Source organism: Natrix helvetica (assembly GCF_964273705.1).
Source record: "Natrix helvetica genome assembly, chromosome: Z".
Taxonomy (NCBI): Eukaryota; Metazoa; Chordata; class Lepidosauria; order Squamata; family Natricidae; genus Natrix; species Natrix helvetica.
Window position 1 is genome coordinate 36,266,620 of NC_138554.1, and position 20,519 is coordinate 36,287,138.

The following is a 20,519-nucleotide window of genomic DNA, read 5'->3' on the forward strand; positions in this document are numbered from 1 at the left end:
ATGACGTTTTGATAAGAGATGGTTCAGAATGGACCTGTAAAAATGAACTCTAATAACTCAAAGAACTCATTAGAATGGTAAAAAACCCCACCCTTGAACATTAACATTCATTATTCATTAACAAGATCATATTACGAACATTATGCGATAGCATGAATACTTACATGGAAAAAAATACTACTGACAATGCTCTCTAGATGCATTATGACTCAAATTATGCTAGCCAATGAGAGCAGAAATTCCAAACCCAAAAATATTTGAACTGTATATAAAGTGATTTTCCCCTTCTCTAAGGGGGCTTTCCAACTTGTACCTGTGACAGACCTGTCCTTTACCTAGACATAAGTAAAAAGTATTAATTTACCTTTCTGAGTTGGTTGGCATTTTGGCTAGGAGAATACCAAGCTAAAGAACCTTGTTATCATTTACAGCTAACAATCCCAAGCAACCTGCAATCAAAAATGCTGGCCTTTAAAATAAAATCATTGGACTTTCTCTTTGCACATTCCATGAAGGTAAGTGATGTCCTCCTTTTCCTTTGCTCTGATCACTGATTGGTGAGTAAATCACATTATTGTAACACCTCTGTCATGTCACCCCAATCCTTCTTTTCATTCACCCAATTCCAGCAATTGGTCTTTATCAGTTCATTCCACCAAGTTTCAGTATTGGCAGCAATATCATTTCTGCCCTCATGTACTTTGATTTCTAGTTCATCCTGTTGATTCCTCCTATTTTGTGGTTGGTCTAAAGGCTGTTAAATCCTTTTTGACTGACCCTGTGTTTGTTTTCTGAATGACCTGTTTTGGGTCTGAGTTCCCCTTCTTCCTTTCCCCGTCTTTGCTTAGTGAACATGATATGGAACACCATATGTGTTGTGTGGCCCATCATATAGCACCCCCATATTTGTATTAATCCAGCTAATTATGAAGATGTTGAGATGTTGCAACGAAAACCTGCACAGGACAATTGGCTAAACATGACCACATTTGTACTTTTGCCTGTAACATAAAACACCCCAAGCACTAGTTTAGCCCATGGATTACGGTGGACGTACAGAAATAATGGTTTTAAAACTTTACCTTTGCAAAGAATTTGTATTTTTTTTCACTATTTCTTGGCTATGATCAGGAGGGTTTATCCAGTCCTATAAGAATAAATTAAATGGTCATTTATATACAGCTGTTTGAAAAAGTCCTGCAGGCTTTCAGTTTTAAACCGTATTTACATGTTTAATCAACCTTTCACTCAGAGAAACCATGCAAAATTAGTACTTTGATGAAAATTTCTGTAGTTGGATTGAGATGCATAATTTTTATTAATATAAGCAAAGTCTTTTTAAGGTTTTGAGTGAGTTTAAGTACTAAAACGAACACAACTTGAATTTTCGAGAATGTTAGGATCGAAAGTAGCTAATCAGCAACGAGCTTTGGCTGACAAATCAAAATGCACAGAGACTAAATCTATGAGCCAATCAATGTTGTCATACTCTCTGACTATAAATAGGCATGAAAAGCATCGAGAAATTTAATTTAGCCCTGGCTGCAGGCAAGGATGAAGGCCTTTCCTTTCATCAAGACTGAGCAGCGGCATCGCATCATTGTGCTTCATGAAGAGGGTTTATCCTGTACAGAAATAGCCAAGAGAGTGAAAGGTCATTGCACCACAGTGAGCAGAGTGGTTGAAAAATACCAAATAACTGGTTCAGTTGGTGACCAAGAAAGTCGACAAAACAGCAAGATCAGGCTCTGCAATGCATTTCGATGGCTGACAGTAAGCTCACCTCACCTCAGATTACAAGAATTTGGGGTGAAACATGTGATGTAAAAGTGTGCACAAGCACAGTGCATCGCAGAGTGCTTGCCAGAGAGCTCGAAGGCTGCAGGGCTCGAAGTAAACTTTTGCCCACAGATGCTCACCTCTCTCGTTGACATGCGTGGACCAAGAAGTATGCCAAGTGGACCAATGAACAGTGGGCCAAGGTCTTCTTCAGTGATGAGAGCAATTTCTACTAGACTGGGAATCAGTGCAATAAGTATGTCAGAAGATTTCCAGCTGAAGAATTTAGACCGTACTGCCTGAATCTATCTGTGAAGCATCCATTGCACGTGATGATCTGGGGCTGTATCGCTGTTCCTGGTATTGGTCGAATACAAATCGTGCAGGGAATCATGAATTCCAAGCAGTATATTGAAGTCCTGGAAAAGACCACGCTTCCTTCAGCTCAGCAACTTGTAGAAAACGTTTTACTTTTAAGATGACAACACTCCTTGTCATCGAGCCACGTCCGTCCAGCAGTGGATGAAGAAGCATGGTATTTGACTCCTGGATTGGCCAGCTCAGAGCCAGGATTTGAACTCAATTGAGAACTTGTGGGCCAAGATTGGTTACAAAATAAGTAAGAAGCATCCAAGACCAAGCAGGAGCTGATTGAATCCATTATTGCAGCCTGGCACCACATTGTCACCAAAGATCACGTGCAAAGGCTTATACAGTCTATGCCGAAGCGATGCCACCTGGTGATAAGAAATAAGGGCTGGCCAATTTCATATTAGTAACCATGTTTAGTTACCTAAACAGTCCTTTTCAGGGCCACAAACAATAAAAATGTTAACAAAACACTAGCATCGGCCTTAGTAATTGTAAAACATATCCCACTGTGTATGCATCAGTTAATCTGTTTTCATATTCATTGTTAGCATTCATTGTAAGCATGCAAGAAAATTCACAATCCCCATCCAAACAGCACCAAATTGCAAAAAGCTTATGCTTTTCACTTAAAAACCACCAGTATTTATTTAAAAATAGCAATATTTGCATAGCAGTTAGCATAAAATATCAAAAAATCAATGGCCTATCCAAAAAATGTCATAAACCATAAACCATAAAGCGTGCAGGACTTTTTCACACAGCTGTAACTGTAAAACTTGAAAGAAGAGATTATTGTAGGTCGGGGTTGAACTGTGGATCTCAGAGTTTAGATGTTTAACACTCAACTTGAATTATCTGGTGATTCATTGTTTTTGGTGGACAAAGAAGTTTGCAAAGGCAAATGTGTCTCAAATTGAAGTTTTTATCAGCTTGACAGTTATCAGCTGCATTTTCATAGACCCATCTTTAGTTTGTTATACTTCTCCTGAATAAATGTTTGCTTATAAATGCAAACATTTGCTAAATGAGGGAATCACTCAATGAGACCCACCTATTCTCTCAGCATTTGAATATGTACTTTAATCCAAGCAGCTCCAATCAATCCCAACTACATTTTAAACTGGGATCCCTAGAGCTGAAATGCAGAAAACCTCTTATTTCACAAATTTTTAAGGGGTTGTGGCCTGCAGCTCCTCTGCAGATATATCAGTTTGGCTTGAGCAAGATATATGCTGGTAGGGGATCTGGTCTTTGTCTCTGAAATCCAGAAGAAAGCCTCAGATGTGCAGCAGAAAGATATTTTCTCTCCTGAAGCAAGTGTTCAAAAAAAGCTGACCATCTAGTATCAATAATATCCTTTTGAATGCATTTTGGGCAGAAACAGAAAGATTTGTGAGATGACTAAACATTTCAATTTAACTGTGTTGACACTTGCCTCAACTCCACCCCACTTTAAAAAGAAAGATTGGTTTAAACTGGTTTCCCTTAAACAGGTCTTTGAGAATTTCTCCTTGTCCACTGACTTCATTACCTAGAGATTGGTGTTCAGCTTCAAAGCAGTGTTCAGCTGTAGTTTAAGTGCACTTTGATAAGGTGTTTATACTATTCTGCTTCCATGTCTTATTTTATTGAATAAAATTTTTCTATATTAAATGATGAAATAAATTGCTGAACATAACATTGACAATAAAATTTCATCTTTTCCAGAATCTTCTACTTATATTACTTTTCTCGTCCATCACTCCTAATTTGTGCCATGGATTTTGCTTTACAGTATCTAGAAGTCTCATGACAGATGGTAACGTTATGCCTATGGTGCCCTTCTCTGTTTCTTTGAATTGTGTAACTTGAATATGTTTCTATTCAGTATAGTTTCACTGAATCTTTAATTTAGAAGTGAACTATGCTGGATTCTACTTTCTTTTCGGGTGCAATTCAAGATGCTGATCATCAACCCTATATAATATTGGCATATGTTATCTGCAGAACCATCTTTCTCAAGAACCTTTATTGCCCTACAAGGTCAGCTAGAGTGCACATAATCCTAGTCCCATCCCCAAAATATTGCCATCTGATGGGAATTGGGAATTATGCCTTTCCATGACAGCCCCTGCCTTTGGAACACCCTACCCCTTAAAGTTCAGCAGGACTCCATCCTCCTAGCTTTCCCTAAAGCTTTGAACAGCTGTTTTTTTGACCAGGATGTGCGACAACTCACCATGGTCAACTCATCCTGGCCAAGTTGCCAAAGTAAACTGGTCACTGCCAAGTTGTCCTGTTCAACTTACCACGGCCAATAAAGTGCAGCCAATTCACTAAGGGACAACTCACCAAAGAAAAATAGAAAATGGAATAACTCAACACAAGATAACTCTACTATTACCTGTCATTTTGTTTTTTTTTAATATTATTTGCTCCTCCTTTAGCATCCTTTCTTTAATGATTCTATTCCACCATTTCTTTGATATTAGTATAACTCTTGTACTTCTTGATTCATCAGAGGTCCGATAGTGAATCCTGCTGAAACATGGGTTTACCTGATGGCAGTGGGTATATTTATCACTTCCCAAAAAGCACTCTTGTGGGACTTAATTGCCAGTAACAAATACTAAATGAATTGAGAAATGTTTTAACTAACTGACTAAATTGCACAATGGTAATAATTAATTATTTTTTTCCAACATCTGATTTTTAATTAGGGGAAGTGTAACATTTAGAATGGAGAAACACCAATGTTAAAAAGAAGCTCAGAAATGAGAAAAGCTCTTTTGAGAAGAGCTGTATAGTTTGCAGGTTTCTGAATTCATTTATCAACATCTACATATGCTGTATAAGATAATGCAAATATAAAGCCGTATAAAAACTGATTTTCTGGTCATATGAGACTGATTGGAATTTTCTTCCCTAGATAAGATATGTGCTGACTATTTTGATGGAATGAATCATTCTGTAGGAACTAAATGGAACTCACACCAGTGCTTTCAATGTTTCTGCGAATTAGCTGGAATGGGTTGCTGTAGCAGGTAGGAAAAATGTTACAAATGGCATGTTTTATAAATTCTTTTAAAATATTGTGCTGACCAAATATTACACATGCTCCTTAATGAAAAACAAGGTAATTGAATCAAAACAAGTAGTCTATAGATGGACATGATACATTTCTCTTTGTGGTATTTGAAAGTTCATTAAGATGACAAAGTTGGTGTGAATCAGATGACAGACACTACTTTTTAAAAAGAATTAAGCTATAGTTGAAAACTTTTGGGTCACTAAAATAGATTATGTAGCTCATGCTGGAAAGCCACTATTTTAGTCTACCAAGACATTAAATCAGGATTTTTTTGCAATGCTACAGAGACAAATTTATCATTTATATTTGCAAATTTTGTTCTGTCAAGGGGAACTGTACAGATCCCCCCCCCTAATTTATACACCTGTTAATGTGAATTACCCCTTTTAAAGTACAAACTCTTATTGTTTGTGCACTTTTCAAATATTGTATGTGAAACTCCCAAATTGGGGTTGGCATATCCATGGATTGGCTTATCCATGGGTATATATAATAATATTTTAAGTACTCATCCTTCCTTTATATATTTGCAGATAAGCCCATCTGTGGATAAGCAGACTCTCAAATATTTAATCAAAATATCATGCAAAATGCAGACCAGCATTTTCATAGTATTTTGGTTAAAAAATTGCAAATAGGTTTATATGTTGCACATATACGGTGTATGAGATTGACTGTATACATCTGCTTCCAACAGTTTAATGGTTGATTTTAAAAAAAACTTTATAGCATCAGTTACATATGTTTGGCCTTCTTTTTCCTATTGTTTTAATCACTGCATCTGATGTTCACTGTCAGATATCCCAGCAAGAATATTATTATACCTGGCAGAAATTAGAATGTAAGATTCTATTGTCTGCCATAACAAATATGGCTAATTTTATTTATGGAAATAAAGCTTGTAAGAATCTGCAAAATAAGATAATTATTGTCCAAAACTGAATTTCTCCAAGACTGTCCTGAGATGTGTTTACTGAATTTATAAATTGCACCCAATCTGCGTTAAATAATCATATCACATAAAAGTCAAAGTACAAATCAGTTTTTAACAGCTACCAAAAGCAAAGCAAAGCAAAGAGAGGCCCTTCGGCCTGAAGGGTTTCCAAATTCAAGAACAGCTGCTACTTTTGCAAGTTATTGTAAGACTGGCTAAAATTCTGATAGATAAAACTATAGCTACTTTAAAGAACAAATGTATCTAAGATTTTGACTAACTTAATTTTCCAAGTTTTACAGAAACCTAAATTTGTTATTATAACATTTTGTGGTTTTTTTTTAAAGGTTTCGTAATGTACGTCGAGACGTTTGTGGATGCAGAGCTGTGTTGAATCTATCAACATGTCTATTTGAGTACTTTCATTATGATGATCTCACCAGGGAATGTTCTATTTAAAGAACCTCTTTAATATCTTTTCACATATGGAAATCTGAACAATTTCCACTTTTGTAAATGGCCCTTGGTTTCTCTTTTAGTAATCTTCATTTGAATTATAGATAATATTTTCACTTTTAGATAAGTCTTCTATATCTGCCTATGGCCTTTTGCCTATTACATGTATTCCTTGTTTCAAAACCATCCGCTTAGTGCCCATTCAAAGATACTGGCAGTGAAGGAAATGCCTTACAACCAGTCCTTGCACTTGCAACCATCCACGATCACAGGATCAAATTCATGCAGTGGGCAATGGCAGGACATGGGTTTTTTTTTTGAAAAGTTTTTTTTTTAAATTTTCATACATGTAACCACAAGTATACCATTACATCTTAACAAGCACTATTTTGTATTATTCAATATTATATTGATTCCTCTAACCATCAACCCACAACAACTATCATTTGCTCTTCTGCTTTCCATACACCATATTATACCTTATTTCACTGCCGCCCTATCTCCTCTCCCTCTCTCCTCTTGACCTGCTTTCTTCCGTGTACCATCCTTCTCTTCTCTACTTTCCCTTTCTCTCTCCTTCTCCTCTCTCCTCTTTCCACTCCTTCTCTCTTTCCTGCTCTTTTCCTCCCTTCTGCTTCCCACTCTCCTATCCCCTCTCTTCCATCTTTCCTCTCTCCTTCTCCCTTCCACTCTCTCCGCTTGGTTTGCATGGTGTATTTCAGCGTCAGAGCAAACTTCATGTAATATTGATGGTATTAATAATTACATTCCAATATACATCTTTCATATTAATATTTTTACATACAGTATATCCTCCTTTTAAAAGTATACATATATAAGAATTCCATTGTTATTTCCCCCTGCCCCCAGAAGCAGATTTTTTGGGCGAAGTGTGAGTTGCGTTCAAGTTTCCAGCTATCCTCATAATAATATTACATAGTTGTACATTGTTAAGTGCCCCACATTTTTAAATCTCTTAGTATAACTTCAGTTATTTTTTCCTCATTGGGAGTATTTTCAAATTCCTACTCCATTTTTTATCCAATATAGTTTCTCATTTAGTACTTATCCTTATCTATAACCAAATAATCATTTCTCATTCCTCTGTTGATACATATCAGGCAATGTACTATCTTCATTCAAATATGTTAATCTGCATTTAATTGTCTTTTAATTAGAGTCCTTTCTCTACAATACATACTACAATTCAATTTAACTGCTACATGAACTAACAAGTAACATACATTTCACTTATATTCTCCACCTAAAAAAGTTCTACATGTAGATAGCTTCAGAGCACCATTTCAAGTCTGTTAACTTGTATTTAGTTATCTTTTAATTGAAATCTTTACTATTTATCTGTAACCAAATACTCATTTCTCATTCATATGTTGATACATGTCAAGTAATATACTATCTTCATTTAAAATATATTAATCTGTGTTTAATTGTCTTTTATTTAAAATCCTTGCTGTACAGTACATATTGCAATTCAATTTAATTGCTACATGGAGTAACAGATAACATACACCTCACTTGTATTTTCCACCTAAAAAAATTCTACAGGTAGATAACTAAAAGAAATCTACATGTATGTATGTGAGTCTTTTCTTACACTTTCCACTACTTTCTGTTGAGTCTTTTATCCCAATATCTAAACAACTTCTTTTTCTTCTTACTATTTATGTATCCTTCCTTTCAGATCTTTTATTATCACTCTTTGCTGTGCCATTTGGGGTGCCCTCATCAGAGTTTTATTTTGTCTCCTCCCCCTATTTCCCCTTTTTCTTTTATTATTGTATTTTTTTTCTGTGGCATGCTTCCTTCCTTCTTTCTTCTCTATGTCTACCTGATCATTTCCCTTCCCTTCTTTTTTACTCCCATTTCCTTTCTTTGTTGGGATGTGCTCCTCCTTTTCCATTTCTCCTGTGCCACTGTCAAACCCAGTAATCATTTGTCTGTTTTTCATTTTCCTTTCCTTCTGTTACTTTTTCTATACTTCCGCTTTCATTTCTTCCTTCTTCCATGCTCATTTCTCGTTTTTCCTTAATATCTAGCTTATTGTCTCTTTTCAACTTTAGTGATTCACGCATGTTTTTTATAATCTCACATATTGTTTCAAATTCCCAACTCTTCATAATGCCAAGTTTGCAATTTACAGTTTTTCCCCTTTAAATTATATCTCAGTTCATTACAACTTGAAGTCCACAATTTCTTCTTATTTACTAATGCAATTCAAATGTTCCAGTTCAGTTCCAGCAAAAAAGAAAATTCCCCTTTTCTTCCACAGCTGCAGAGGGACAAAACCAAACAGCCTGAGCAAAACAAACCCTCTGTCAGCGTTCCAAATATCATGCAGAATTAAATCAGAATCCAAGCCAGAGCTATCTCTAAAGTTCCAATTTAATAATACAGACATGTTGGCACATCTGTGGGAATCCCAATTCTGGAAGTTAGCTGGGATTCCCACCCAGTTGAAAGTTCATGATCTTGTCCCTCATCCACCAATCCATCACATGGTCCAATCTTCTTCCACGCTGGCATCTCCACCCCGCTGGTTCTGGTCAGGTGTCGAGGTGCGGAGACAAAGAATAACTTTGAGCTTCTAGAAAGGATTTTTTTTGTTTTGAAAACAACACATTCTACTCCTTGCTATTTCCCCCCCCCCCCTTAATGAAAAGGCATACTAAAGATGAAGCTAGACAGAGAGAGTGTGGCAGGCCAAAGATTCTTAAAGGAACCGCTACAGGCCTGACAGGCGGCCTCTCTTCAAAAGGGAAACATTTTCTGGAAAATAAAAATAACATAAAAGTTATCATAACACCATTAACCACCTCTGCCTCCCCCAGGGGGACCCTTTGGCTTATCAGGGAACTTCTCATGGAATTGTTTCACTAATTTATCTGTTTTTAGATCCCAACTTTTCACTCACGTTGCTTCAGACCAGGGGTACCCTTTCCAATGCACTAAATACTTTAAGCGGCCTCTATAGAGCCTGGAATGTAAGATTTCTTCACCTCATAATGTGTTTCCCCTTCTACCCCTACAGGAGGAGGGGGAGCTTGGGTGGATGGTCTTATGCTAGACCCCATTACTGGTTTCAACAAGCTACAATGGAATACTGGGTAAATTTTCCCTAGAATTCTGGGTAGGCTGAGTCGAACTGTAACTGGGTTAATTATCTTTTCTATTGGGAAAGGACCTAGAAATTTTGGACCTAATTTCTTACTAGGCATTCTTAATCTTATGTATTTGGTAGATACAAAAACTTTGTCCCCCACATGAAAGGGGGGTTGGAGTGAGCGATGTTTATCAGCTTGCTTCTTGTAGGCTTCTGCCATCACTGCTAGAGCCTTCTTCATATTTTCCCGTCCTTTCTTTAGTGGGAAATAGTGGTGGCCTATTATTAACTTTACTAATTCGGTGATCTTTTGTGGCTGGAGCTCCCCCAATTAGGGTTCCATCCACTTCCTCAAACCGAATAGGATGGGTTAGGGGTCTTGTGCGTATACCTAGCTGCTCCACTATTGAAATGCTGATTAAGCATCGGGTGCAGCCAGTGTCTACGATTGCCCCAACTTCCACTTCCACTCCCGTTTCTGGCACTTAGAGTTTGCATTTTATCATAAAGGGGCAGATAGGTGCACTCATTGGGTTGTCTTCTTCTTCTTCTTCTTCTTCTTCTTCTTCTTCTTCTTCTTCTTCTTCTTCTTCTTCTTCTTCTTCTTCTTCCTCCTCCTCCTCCTCCTCCTCCTCCTCTGAGGTGGCAGGTGCTTCTTCAAAGGCACGGCTCTCCGCCTCCGTTGGCTGTTGTCCCAAACGACTCTTTCTGGTAGTTTTCTGGGGGTTTTCTTCATCGCACTGGCAGGTGGTTGGCGCGGTTGTGGAACAGGGGCTGGAGCCAGGCATTCTGATGCTCTGTGGCCAAGCTGACCGCATCTGTAGACCTTTATGAGGCTCCCCGAGGGACGACGGGGTGGTGGAGGCTTTTCAGCTTGCTGCCTCTGCGTTCAGTGGGACAAAGGTTTCCTGGCAGGGGTTCCGGTAACAGGCTTTTGATAGGGGTTAATATCGTGTTCTAGTATGATTGCAGTGGCGTACCAATCTTGGAGACGTTCTGGGACCCCCCTTATGCCACAAGCTTCTTTCAGTTTGGGATCTAAGGCCTTTTTGAATGTGTAGACCAAGAGTCTTTCTGGCCAGTATTGTAGTCTCCCAGCTATTCTCCTTTAAAATTATTTTTTCAGCTATCCCAACCTGGGAAGCTGTTAGGTGTACTAAATCCCAGTTCTGACCCAACCCTGGGCAGTACGAAATTTCAGTGAAGATGGAGGAAGAAAAGAATGCAGCAGAGAAGGTGAAAGATAACAGATCGACTGTAGTTGTCGATACTATCTATGTGCCTTCTAAAGAGATAGTTGAGGCTGCAGAAGCTAAAGAAAAGGAGTTTTGGCTGGGAGCCCGGTGAAAGGAACCAACCCCCAGACTTCACTCGCAGACGGAATTAGACCAGCGAGATGAAGCCTCAGGATTTATGGCTTCTAAAGAATGCCTGCTAGAAAGAGAGAGGGCTGCCAGGGAAACTCTGACAGATGACTGGATGATGGCCAGAAGATCTGTGGAATGGAGATCCCAGCACCCCCATGCAGTCATTCTCTGATGGGCCTCCCAGACTAATTTGGATGGCTAAACATGAGTGGAATCAACCCCTTGCCCCTTCAGGACCACCTAAGTGGAATCTGGCACAGCCCACATTCTCCTTTCCTAGCAGAGAATCTGCTACGCAGTGGAGTGGAGATCTTGGCTCCTTTCACATAGTGACCAGTGAATCAAACCAACCCCTTGATACTGGACTAAAGACAACTGGTCGGACTTGCTACCCTTCACCGAAGTGGCATACAACAATGTGGTCCACAGCAGTACCTGATTAACTTCTTTCCAGATTACCAGTGGCATGGAATTCATTCTCATGCCCAAGCTGCCTAAAGAGCCTCCCTCCTCCATGTCTCTGAATGAATGGATGGACACACTAAAAAAGGGATGGGAAAATATGAAGAAGGCTCTAGCAGATGCAGCAGAATCCTACAAGAAGCAAGCTGATAAACATCGCTCACTCCAACCCCCCTTTCGTGTGGGGGACAAACTTTCTTAAAGGAACTGCTGCAGGCCTGCAACGGTTCCTTTAAGAATCTTTGGCCTGGCACACTCTCTTTGTCTAGCTTCATCTTTAGTATGCCTTTTCATTAAGGGGGGGAATAGCAAGGGGTAGAATGTGTTGTTTTCAAAACAAAAAAATCCTTTCTAGAAGCTCAAGGTTATTCTTTGTCTCCGGACCTCAACACCTGACCAGAATCAGCGGGGTAGAGATGCCAGCGTGGAAGAAGATTGGACCATGTGATAGATTGGTGGGTGGGGGACAAGAATAACCTTGAGCTTCTAGAAAGGATTTTTTTTTGTTTTGAAAACAACACATTCTACTCCTTGCTATCCCCCCCCCCTTAATAAAAAGGCATACTAAAGATGAAGCTAGACAGAGAGAGTGTGGCAGGCCAAAGATTCTTAAAGGAACCGCTACAGGCCTGACAGGCGGCCTCTCTTCAAAAGGGAAACATTTTCTGGAAAATAAAAATAACATAAAAGTTATCATAACACCATTAACCACCTCTGCCTCCCCCAGGGGGACCCTTTGGCTTATCAGGGAACTTCTCATGGAATTGTTTCACTAATTTATCTGTTTTTAGATCCCAACTTTTCACCCACATAGCTTCAGACCAGGGGTACCCCTTCCAATGCACTAAATGCTGTAAGCGGCCTCTATAGAGCCTGGAATGTAAGATTTTTTCACCTCATAATGTGTTTCCCCTTCTACCCCTACAGGAGGAGGGGGAGCTTGGGTGGATGGTGTTGTGTACTGTCGGGTCCGGCCAGCAGAGGGCATCAGGAGAAACGCCTCTGATTGGCTAATGCGCGCCTGCCGGCCGGCGGGGAAAATACACAACTCCCATTGGTTCACTGTCTGACAGCTGCATGTATAAATAGCTGTCAGACGGCTACTGTTGTGCTTGTTCCTGTCAGTTCTGTTCTAGTTAAATAAACACATTAGTTGGATTCAGTTGTCTACGTCTCCACAGTTCAAACTACAACACTGGCGACGAGGAGGGCGTCACAGAACCCCACATTGTGCCTCCCATGGCTGCCGCTACCATTTTTTCGCGTTTTCAACCTGAGGCTGAGGCATGGGACGCATTCTTGGAACGTTTTGAATGTTTCCTCATCGCCCATGACCTCACAAGCCTCTCCCTCGATCGGAAACAAGGTATTTTTTTTAACTACTGTGGCCCAGAAATGTTTGCCACAGCGAGGGCGCTTTCCTCTCCTGTTCCTGTCCATACGATGCCCTGGGACCAACTCCTTCTGAAACTGAAGCACCACTATGAGCCTGCTCCTTCCCGCTTCGCCCGGCATCAATACTTCCGCCGTTGCGTCCAGAAAGAAGGACAGCCGATCAGCCACTACATGGCCTCTCTCAGGACGGCAGCTATAAATTGCGAGTTCCATGACCTCGATGAGGCATTGCTCGAACAATTTATCTATGGCCTCAGAGATGTCAAATTTCATCAGCGAATTCTCTCGCATTCCGAACTAATGCTGAAAATTGCTGTGGACGATGCCCGAGCCTACGAGATGGCCGACCAGTCCACCCCTGACTTCAGCCGTTTCTCACAGCCGCCGCTTCACAATGCTGCCTCCCCGTCCTTCCACAATCCACCAGCCTCTACCTCCTACCGCACTGATCTCGACCTGGCCATCGATCGCCTGCAAGCCCTTTCTCATAAGGACGGCCGGCCCTGCCTTAGCTGTGGCGGCCGGCATCTCAGTTCGTCCTGCCGTTTCTGGTCTGCGGTTTGCCACAAGTGCGGCAAAAAAGGCCATTTAGCCTCCGTCTGCCGTTCGGCGCCTTCTGATCACCGTTCTCAATCTCCTCCACCTCAGCTGCCCCGCTCTCCTGCGCACCTGCCTCCCGCCACCAAAACTGCCTGTCCGTGGGCGATCCAGATGACGCAACTCCCATTGGTTCACCATCTGACAGCTGCATGTATAAATAGCTGTCAGGTGGCTACTGTTGTGCTTGTTCCTGTCAGTTCTGTTCTAGTTAAATAAGCGCATTAGTTGGATTCAGTTGTCTCCGTCTCCTCAGTTCAAACTACAACAGATGGTCTTATGCTAGACCCCATTACTGGTTTCAACAAGCTACAATGGAATATCAGGTAAATTTTCCCTAGAATTCTGGGTAGGCTGAGTCGAACTGTAACTGGGTTAATTATCTTTTCTATTGGGAACCACTGCAGACCTGACACTCTCCCTTAAAGTTCTCACTGTTCCACTTCACATCAAGGTCAGGTATTTAAGTTTCGCTTTCTTTGTTTCTACAAAGTAGCACTTCCTTCCTTTTAATGGATGGCTCCACTTCTCAGTTATTTCAATCCAGTATATTTTAAAATTACATTTTTTGAGTCCAAAAAATAAAAATAATAAGAGACGAGACAAAACTTCTTCTTCAATTTTCCTTTTCTTATTTTCCACCTTCACCTGAAACAAAGCAAGTCCCTTTAGTCATGATATTTTAACCACTGTCCCCCCCCCGTTCTTTCTGTGAGGTTTCCAATTATCAATTTAGTCACTATTAAAAAAACAAAATCTTTCCAAATTATGCCAATGGGCTATCCAATCCTTTCCTCATTTCCGCCCACAAAATACTTAAAGCAAACAGTTCTCTTTGGGCTTTCAGAATTTAATTTTTTTCTCGTTCCTTTCCACAAAGTTCCCAATTTATCAGTTAACGCTGTTTTCAACTTGAAAAATTCTCTCCCAGTTCCAAATTCAAAGTTATTGTATAAGTAGGTTATTAAATCTTCTCACCCAATCTCATCACGTCATCTAGACACCGCTCCTGCACCAATAATTAGTTCAGTTGCCCCAGCTTCATAGCAGCCTGCCTCTAGCCTATGAGGAACCAGGTTAGTTTCTCTTGGCCGCTCGAGATGCAGCTCCTACTTTGCCATCTCTGTAAGACAGCTCTGGTCCAAAGACCCCATAACAACGGTTTGTCAGCCTGGATTTTTGCAGAACTCATCAGAGCCTGCTATTTACAGTCTGTCTCACCATGGCGCTTCCAGTCATCTGGCATGACATGTTATTTACAATGGTTGCAGTACTTGGAGTCATGGGATTTGCAATCTTCCCCATCCCCTTTTAACAAGCAAAGTCAACAGGGGAACCCAGACTCACAAAAGAACTGCAACAATTAATTTAACAATTGTGGCCAAAAAAGGTCATAACATTGAGCACGACTCACTCAACAACCACTTTGCTTAGCAATTCTGGAAATTCTGGTCTCAGTTATGGTCAGAATGACCGTTGTCTTACCTGAACGGTCGTTCTCGGAGCGCTGCGGGAGAGTCCAAGGAAGGGTTAACACAGCCTATCTGCCCAAGGACTGAGTTGATTTTTTCCCCTGGTCACGCCTCCTTTGCCTCCACAGGGTCAGTTTTAAAAACGAAGTCTTGACCGTCGAGGAAGCTCAATGCACCTGCAAGTTCACGGAACAGTCACATATTTGTCTATGAACCCTGGGTGGGTCTTGGACTCTCCCGCAGCGCCCCGAGAATGATCGTTCAGGTAAGACAACGGTCATTCTCCATGGCGCTGCTTGGAGAGTCCAAGGAAGGGACATGCCCAAGCTATATGGTCCCAGGGCGGGAAGTGTCACTACTGGCCGGAGCCTCGATCACTTGCTGCAACACTCTCCTCCCAAACCTTTGTCCAACCCGGCCTGAAGAAAGTCCAGTAACTGAGGCACAGAAGCCTCAACGCCAACGATGTTCCGCTGCTCGCACCAAGTAGAGAATGCAGACCAAGTCGCTTTGTAAATGCGAGTCGTGGCCGGTCGTCTGGAAGCTTGTATAGTCTGAATGACCTTGTCCGAGAGACGCAGGTCCCTCAGGAGCTGCCCCTCAAGCGCCAGATGGCTAGCTGAAGCCACTGGGGCTCTGGATGAGTGATTGCCCCCTGTGTCAGTACCACCTTCTCTGGGGGAATCCTCCATGGTCTCTCCACTGAGAGGTCGGTCAGATCCGCGAACCAAGACCTCCTGGGCCAATATGGAGCTACCAAAATGAGCTCCGCTCTCTCCCTCAGGAGCTTGGAAATCACCTGCGGAATCAGAGGTAGAGGCGGGAACGCGTACAATAGCCCCGGAGGCCACTTGGACCTCAGGGCGTCCGTCCCCTCCGCCTGATTTGACCGGTACCGAGAGAAGAATCTCTGCAGGTGAGTGTTCTTTGTCGTGGCGAAGAGGTCAACTTGTGGCGGGCCAAATCGTTGCACAATCTGGTCGAACAGGTCCGGATGCAGCCTCCACTCGGAGCTGTCGAGTGTCTGACGGCTCAGCCAATCCGCACTTACGTTGCTGGTGCCTGAGATGTGATCTGCCCTCAGCGACGCTAAGTGAAGCTCTGCCCAACGACCCAGGGCCTCTGCTTCCGCCATGAGTCTCCTGGAGTGAGTGCCACCCTGCCTGTTCACATGCGCTTTTGTGGCTATATTGTCTGTAAGCAGGAGCACGTGGTGGCCTCGGATCAGTTTCCAGAATCGTCTCAGGGCGAGTCTGGCAGCTCTCAGCTCCAGCCAATTGATGTTTCGAGCCGCTTCCGCGCACGACCACCTGCCCTGTGCCAGCTGACCCTGGCAATGCGCCCCCCAACTGAAGAGGCTTGCATCTGTAGTCACAACAATCCTGTCGGGCTCCTTGAACAGATAGCCCTTCTCCACTGCCCGTGACTGCCACCATCTCAGGGAACGGGACACCTTCAGCGGAAGTCGCACCTTCCTGGTTGAGTTGCTTGCCTTCGCCCTCTGCATTGGTAGGAGGAACCATTGCAATTCCCTGGCATGAAGGCGAGCCCAGGGAACCACGTTGATACAAGATATCATGATCCCCAGTAACTGGGACAGTTGGATGACTGTCAAGGTTGCAGCCCTGCGACACTGTCGGATTCTGTCCCTGAGATTGCGCAGTCTGTCTGGAGACAGGAAAACATGGCACGAGGCCGAGTCTATGATGGTGCCCAGGTGCTGTATGCAAGTGGCAGGGACCAGGTGGCTCTTCTCTAAGTTCACAGAGAACCCGTGGTCCTGCAAGGTGCGGATGGTGACACTTACATCCTTTGCCGCCTGTGATTGGATCCTTGAGTGAATGATGATGTTGTTAAGGTAGCACTCCAGACGGATGGGAAGCTTGCGCAGGTGGGCCGCCACAGCTGCAAGAAGCTTTGTAAACGTTCGTGGAGCCGAAGAGAGTCCGAACGGCAGTGCCCTGTATTGATAGTGTTTGCCGTTGTAGAACAGTCGAAGGAACTTCCTGTGAGCCGGATGAATGGGCACATGTAGATACGCCTCCTTGAGATCGATGGAGGTGAGCAGGTCGTCTCGCCGAATGCAACTGAGAATGGACTGGAGGGACTGCATCTTGAAGCGCTTGTAGGCCAGATGCCAGTTCAGGCGCTTCAGATCTAATATGGCCCTCCACCCTCCCGAGTTCTTGGGAACCAGGAATAGAATGGAGTAGAATCCCTTCCCTTCCTGCTCTGGGGGAACGGGCTCTATGGCCCTTATCAGTAGAAGATGATCAATCTCTGCTTGCATGAGGGATCTTTTTATGGGATTTTTGGCCACAGGACAACTAATGAATGTTCGGGGCGGGAATGATAGAAATTCTAGAGTCAGCCCCTTCCTGACAGTGTTTAGGATCCACGAGTCCGTGGTAATCTCCTCCCACCGTTCTGCATTAATAATAATAATAATAATAATAATAATAATAATAATAATAATAATAATAATAATAATAATATTTATTTCTTAGCCGCACCCTCTCCCGAAGGACTCGGGGCGGTGTTGCAGGCGGCCGCCGATGGGAGCAGTCCTGTGGTGGTCACTTGCCACGCCTGAACTGATGGTTGTTGCCTCACCCTCGAAAGGGCTTATGAAAGGAACCCTGGTTATGCTGCCTACCCCTGGGGTTGAAGTTGCCCCTGTCCTGTGCCCTGTCAGTGGACTGGTTGTAGGACCTCTGGTAGGAATAGGAAGAGGTGGAGGCCTGGGCGGAGTCCTGATTACGAAAGGACTGCTTCCTGAAGGACCCAGAACCCTTCCTCTCATTCTTTTTGAAAGTAGACGGAAGGACCTTACGTTTGTCCTTCGTCTCTATTACGAATTTGTCTAATGCATCCCCGAAGAGGAACCCCCCCCTTGAAGGGGGCTGAGGCCAGCTTCCATTTGGCCTTCATGTCAGCTTGCCAGTGCCGGAGCCATAGCAAGCGACGTGAGGTCACGTTGGATGCGAGCGCCCTGGATGCAAATTTTGCAGCTGTTAGGGAAGCGTCGGCAGAATATTCTACGGCCGTAATTATTTTGTCCAGATCGTGACGCCAGCGAGATGCCTTGGAGGGAGGCTTGGATCTCAATTGGCGTAGCCATAACAAGGAAGCCCTCGTGAAAAACGAAGAAGAGGTGGAGGCCTTGATCGCCCAGGCAGCCGCCTGGTGCGTCTTAAGACAGGCCTTCTCAGACCTCTTATCCTCCGCCTTCAAACCCTCCAGCAGGTCAGCTGGGAGGGAGGAAGAGGAGATCAGAGAAACCACTGGAGCATCCACTTCAGGCATTTTTAGCACATCCTCCAACTTCTGTTCCAGAGGGAACAGAGTCTTGTCTGCGCCACTGGGATTGGCCAGGGTTCCCGGCTGCACCCACTGCCGCTGCACCACGTCCATAAACATGTCAGGAACTGGAGCGGATCTGGAGTGGTCTCACTGAATAGACTCGCTTTAAGGTCCTGAGGAATGGGAATAGAGGCCTTATCCTTAGGCTTAGTCCCTAACTCTGTAGAGGTCCTAGCCTTGTGTAATATGGCCTTAAACAAAGAAGGCTTGAACAAACCAGTGAAGGCTGGTTTGTCGGGGGGCATATCCTCGTCGTCCAAAAGCTGAAACTCATCTGCAGTTTCATCTTCCCACGTGGACACCTCTGTGGTAACAGAGGTGCCTGGAGAACCAGGCTCGCGGCTCCTGCCCGCTGCTAGAGAGGAGGTAGGCCTCGAAGCCTTACCCTTTTTGCTCTCCATGTGGCACAAGGCCTCAACCACACCCTGAGAGATGGCCTGAGTAATTATCTCCTGCATCTCTGGCGAAATAGCTGGGCCCTTGTCCTCAACAGGTCTGGGCCTAGAAGAGCCTGTACTCCTCGCATAGCGAGTAGGAGCTAAAGGCCCCTCCATGTGGGGACAGCCAGAGAAAGGCCCCAAATCATCCCTGACAGAGGAACTGGGGGAATCAGGATAACCCAGAGATGCAGCAGGAGAACCAGGTCTGGAATCCCTACCACTAATGGAAGATTGATCCCCTTGGTTAGAGAGAGAGTCCTCTCTCTCACGTCTGCTTAGGACAGGGCCAAGCTCAGCCTCGCAGGTTTGAGGAAGATGAGGGGCCTGGGCCTTGTCAGGCTGCTCTCTGGGGCCCTCAAGCCTCCTATTCCCTAGGTGCTTGGGGCCCTTATTTCCTGAGGAGTTATGGGGGGGTTTGCCCCCAGCCTCTTTACCACCCTTTCTCCCCTGGCCCGAGGGATCTGGCCTACTGCGCTTGGCGGATGGCCCAGCCAGCTCGTCCCTCTGCTCCAAACCTTCGTCTGCCATGGCTGCACGGGTGTGGATCAGTTCAAACTGTTGGAGAAGGGCAGTCGACGCTGGCCAGCCGGCTCCAAAGCGTCTGCAGATCTTCAAATTTTCTGGAGGCTGGAAGAAGACACCAGGACACTCCACAGCCGCCCCTTCAGTCGAAGGGTCACTTTAGAGGCTCCAGTACTGCCGGTGACCCAAGCAGGACACTCCAAGCTCTCAGCGGCGATCTGCTGAGAGGCAGAGAGGTGCGGAGAATCCACGAGCTTTCCCTGCTGCTAGCTGTTAAAGTGAGCAGAGAAAATGGCCGCCGTGATTTTCACGCGCTTTAAAAACGCGCCCAGAATGCAGCCAGACGTCTAAATCGGCTGTTGGAAAGCGCGCCAACACGTCGCTTCCAAAATGGCCGCCGCAACCTCCGGAGCCAGCAAGGACGCCGCCGAAGGAGAAATCCAGCCGAAAATCTCCTTAGCAAGCGGCCGGGGTCGAGCCGATGCCAGGACCGTCCCCGCACTTGCCGGCAGTTGCCAGACCAGTGGCCACAGCTGATCTTATGTTGCTAAGGCAACAGGTGGGCTCCTCCAATGCCTCTGTATTAGTTGACTCAATTTAATTAAAAGCCAATAATAAAAAAGCTGAATTGGTACTAGGAAAAAGAGGGAAAAAATCCTGATAATTATTATCCTACACTAAAAAAAATAATTTTTTTTTCTCTTTTGGGGAGCCCAGCCTATTTGTCCAAAGACCGGGAACTCCCCTGAGTACGTCCTATAGGGCGGACTGAGTTTTTAAAACTGACCCTGTGGAGGCAAAGGAGGCGTGAGCAGGAGAAAAAATCAACTCAGTCCTTGGGCAGATAGGCTGTGTTAACCCTTCCTTGGACTCTCCAAGCAGCGCCATGGAGAAATGAGAATTACCTATACGACATAAATGAACTTTGAGTTAGCTCATTGCCTTATTGAAGTTGGGATTTTTTAAAAAATTGGGAGTTATTTTTTCTCTAAGGTGATGTGGCAGAATTACTCTAAATCAATCAAATTAGTTAGCAAGCCTAGGAAGATGTAGGAGCTCAGAAATATTTTTTAAAAATAATTTAATGATTAATTAAATAATAATAATAGTATTTAAGTACTTAAAAATATTTCTGGAAAATTTCGAATCAGCAATCTTTGACTTAGTAC